Genomic DNA, 3,931 nt, shown 5'->3' with positions numbered 1-3,931 from the left:
TGTACTAGTGTACTTTATCTGTCATTTAATACACTTTCCAAATTTCTAATTTGTCACCCCTCGAATGAATTGTTTTGAAAATTCTTAGCTATATTTAAACATTTATATGAGCCGTGTCATGACAAAACCAGCATAATGAGTTTGTGACCAGCATGGATCCAGACCAGCCTGCACATCCGTGTAGTCTGATCAGGATACATGTTGTTCACTGTCAATTTCTCTACTTGTTATTGGGTTTATAAGCAAACTGCATGGATCCTGATCAGACTGTGCGGATACGCATGCTGGTCTGGATCCATGCTGGTTGCAAACAGATTACGTTGGTTTTGTAAAGGCGTGGCTCATATATTCTTATAAATTGTTTAAATTATAACTACCATACTTGATTTTTTTCTTATTAAAATCAGTCACCCATTATCAAAGTATTAAAAATACAAATTGCAATCACAAATGTCAAGGGGTTTTCAAACCAAAACAATTTAATGCAAAAACAATGGGATTAATTAACTTGTAGAGAATAGTTAATTAACAGTTAAATTGATATGTGAAATTGTTTCTGTCTTTGCCATATGCAAATGAATTATGTCATAAATGACCACCATTACAATACCAGGGTTAAAGGGAAAGATCATATTGTACTTTGTATTTTGAAATCTGGGTTTCAATAGTCCTACAGTTGGACTGTACACTACTACTTGCATTCTCAGTGCTCGATAGTAAAATGCAGGAATTTCCAAAGAAGATTTTGTTCACAATACATAGTTATGAACCTTATTTGGTGACCTGGAATTTCTAAGTTTACTAAGGGTCATAATTCAGTAAAAATCAATGCTAGAGTAATCGGTCTTTAACAGTGACCTTCAAACACGATTGCGAAAATGTGTGTGAAGTTGCAGGCAAATATCTGTAGGAAATGATATGAAACTGTACAAGAAGTTGCAACTAAAACTTTTACAAAGTCAAAAGTGTAATGCTGATAGAAGCACAAGCAACAAGGTAGACACACCATTCTTAAGATAGACAAGCTTATAATGTCCTTGCTGTGATAATGGCAGATATACATACAAGTGTTCATTGTTATGTTACGTAACAATTAAAAACCATATGACAACTTTCCAGCTGAGATGATTTCATAATTTATTTCTGGCTCAAGCAGGCATCTGGGTGGAAACCATTGATCCTGTATAATGTTCATGTACTTACCGGTATATATATATTGAAAATCAAATTGTCGTTTGTAGTTATTGGATTCAAAAGAGCAGGACTGTGTCTATGAATCTACGTAGAATGCATGCTAACATGCATGTTCAACAAGTTAACTCTACAGCAAGATTTATTTTTGGCACAATATACTTGAAAGTTATAAACAAGCTGTCTGTAGGACAGCAGGCTCAACTATTCTCAATACTAGATATTAAAATAAGAGCCTGGATATTGTTGGAATTAACCATAAAAAGATTGCAATTAATAATTCATGACATAGTTATTCCAAAGAATTTTCCTATGTTCACATAGGGCCATATGTCATTAAAAGTTCATGCCAAGAGTCAGAGACCTCAAATTAAGATCCCAGATGTTGTATGTTTTGTTTTAGTGACAAGTATATTATCGAGAATATTATATCTCAAATGAAACTCAAATGAAATGTCCAGGTAAAATACACTATTGTATGATTTTTAACTAGAGACAACAAGAGTATGTCTTAAAATTCCAAGATTTAATACACAAATGATGTTACATGTAGCATGCTTTGGAGGCAAAGCTTATCAGTAACTAAAGTCTGTTTCAAGATTATCAATATAGAACACCAGAGATTTGCTTAAAGAAAATTCCCTCAGGAGCTTTGAACATGTATCTTGTATGCAACTTTAAAATTACCAAAATTTTAAGTTAACAAAGGACCACAATTCAGTCAAAATCCATGCTTGGATAGTGACCTACAATTATGGTTACAAAAACACGTGTAAAGTTTAAAATGAATGCCATCAGCAGTTTTGAAGATTGATGCTGCCTATAAAACTTAACCATGGGCAATAATTCAAAATCCACATCAGACTTATTGGCCTTGGAGAGTGATCCAAACACGTTTTAAGTTTCAAGTGGGTGTTTCAGTAATTTTAATTTTGATGTTGCATGTAAAACTTAAGCTGAGAATTTTCTAAGTTCAAAAAGGACTATAATTCAATTAAAATCCATGTCAGTTATGGGACTTGAATAGTGACTACACTAGTACAGGTTACAAAGACACGTATTAAGATTTAAGTAAAAGCTTTCAATAGATTTGAAGAATGGTCTTATATAAAAAACTTAAACCATCATTAATTTTCTAAATTTGCAAAGGGCCATAATTCTATCAAAACCCACACTAGAGTTTTGGGCCTGGGAAAGTGACCTCCTTCTTCGATGTAAAACAAGTGTGTGAACCAAATATCTTTAGTGGTTTCTAATATATGATTATGCTGATGCAGACTCAGACACCTGGTTTATTAAGATAGCTCCATATTCATCGACAAGCAATGTCTTGTGTTGTACCAAATCATTCTTTCATCAATATCATATAGCTTTTTTAAAAGGAACTAGATATGTGTCATCATGCCACGGATGCCCCCGCATGCAGCCAAAATTTCAGATGTTATAATATTTAGTTCCAAATTTGTTTGCACAAATAATTTTTTTCATTTTAAGTTCAAAGCCCTTAAAACTTTTCAATGTTAACACAAACCATTTTCATACAATGTTCAAGGCACTGAAATTATTCAGTCTAAACCTTTTGAAAATAGCATATTTCATATTTGTAGCCAAAATAATGGCTACATACATTTCAGTGCTGAAACTGAAAGTTCAAAATTTTTACAACATTCAAGAAAGATAAGTTTGTCCAAAATCATTGAACCACGACCAAATTCAAACTTAAACTGCTTATTCCTAAGATGTATCTATATTATTTTCAAAGTGAAAGGGACATAACTCTGCAAAAAAGTCATCGAACCATGACCAAATTCAAACTTGACCTGCCCATTCCTTTGACATATCCATATGTCAAATTTGAGTAGTTGGGTAGATAATGAACAGAAACTGTAAATTTCATATTATTTTCAAAGTGAAAGGGGCATTACTCTGCCAAAAATCATTGAACCATGACCAAATTCCAACTTGGCCTGGGCATTCCAAAAATATATCCATATGTCAAATTTGAGTTGAATGTGTTTTACCATTGGGGAGATAATAAACAGAAACTGAAATTTCATATTATTTTCAAAGTGAAAGGGGCATAACTCTGCCAAAAATCATTGAACCATAACCAACTTTGAACTTGACCTGCGCATTCCTGAGACGTATCCATATGTCAAGTTTGAGTTAAAAGTGTTGTACCATTGGGGAGATAATGACCGGAAACTGAAAATTTCATATTATTTCCAAAAGTGAAAGGGGCATAACTCTGCCAAAAATCATTGAACCATGACCAAATTCGAACTTGACCTGTATTTTTCTCACGACATATCCATATGTCAAATTTGAGTTGAATGTGTTGTACTGTTGGGGATAATGAACGGAAACTGAAAATTTCATATTATTTTCAAAGTAAAAGGGGCATAACTCTGCCAAAAATCATCGAACCATGACCAAATTCGAACTTGACCTGTATTTTTCTCATGACATATCCATATGTCAAGTTTGAGTTGAATGTGTTGTACCATTGGGGAGATAATGAACGGAAACTGAAAATTTCATATTATTTTAAAGTAAAAGGGGCATAACTCTGCCAAAAATCATCAAACCATGACCAAATTCGAACTTGACCTGTATTTTCTCACGACATATCCATATGTCAAATTTGAGTTGAATGTGTGCAACCGTTACTAAGATAATGAACGGAAACTGATGATGACGGAATGACAGAATGACGGAATGACGGAAGGACGGAACAGGG

Source organism: Ruditapes philippinarum, unplaced genomic scaffold (genome assembly GCF_026571515.1).
Source record: "Ruditapes philippinarum isolate M1 unplaced genomic scaffold, ASM2657151v2 ctg1457_1_1_1_1, whole genome shotgun sequence".
In the NCBI taxonomy this organism is placed as follows: Eukaryota; Metazoa; Mollusca; class Bivalvia; order Venerida; family Veneridae; genus Ruditapes; species Ruditapes philippinarum.
Note: the sequence above shows the minus strand (reverse complement) of the source record.